Source organism: Myotis davidii, unplaced genomic scaffold (genome assembly GCF_000327345.1).
Source record: "Myotis davidii unplaced genomic scaffold, ASM32734v1 scaffold1265, whole genome shotgun sequence".
NCBI lineage: Eukaryota > Metazoa > Chordata > Mammalia > Chiroptera > Vespertilionidae > Myotis > Myotis davidii.
The window spans coordinates 83,043-83,722 of NW_006296409.1; positions in this window are offsets into that span (position 1 = coordinate 83,043).

The following is a 680-nucleotide window of genomic DNA, read 5'->3' on the forward strand; positions in this document are numbered from 1 at the left end:
GGAAGATGATGTGTGTGTGGTCAGTGGCTCTGTTTCAGAACTTCTTGCCAAGCAGAGACCTTACCCGACCCACAGGAACCTTTTTACTCCAGAAAACAGAAACAGCCAGTTCCCAATGGGCATGGGAAAACCAGTGTCCCCTCCTGTGCACGGTGTCCTGATGGGGTGATGGGAGAGGTGGGTGAGGGGAGCAGTGCAGAGTTGTTAGGCAGCTGGAGTGGGAGTGGAAAGGCCATGAAATGTCCACAGTCCTGGCTGTGGCCACGGCCTGGGCTGCTGCTCTAGTCCCTGGCTGAGGGATTAGGGCTGCTTCTGTCTGGAAGGGAATATTCCACGGGTGGAAGATTTACAGGCTCAGGGTGGGCCGTGTGTTAGTTTGGGGCAAATCCCTCGGCACTCCTGCTGTCAAGTCCTCAAAGGAATGAGGCAGAGGCACTCCTCACCCTTAAGACGCCTTCATGGACATTATAGCATCTATGTGATTTTTAACATCTACATGATTTTTTAATCTCTTCAGGGAGACTTTCTATCCTGCAGTCCCATCCCACCCCACTCTTGCTATTTGTCTGCCAGCTGGGTCGAGCATCAAGGGGAAGGGGGGTTGATACTTACTGAAACAGGTTGGGAAACCAACCTGTTTACTGTAATGTTGTAAATAACATACCCTTTATATCCTGTAT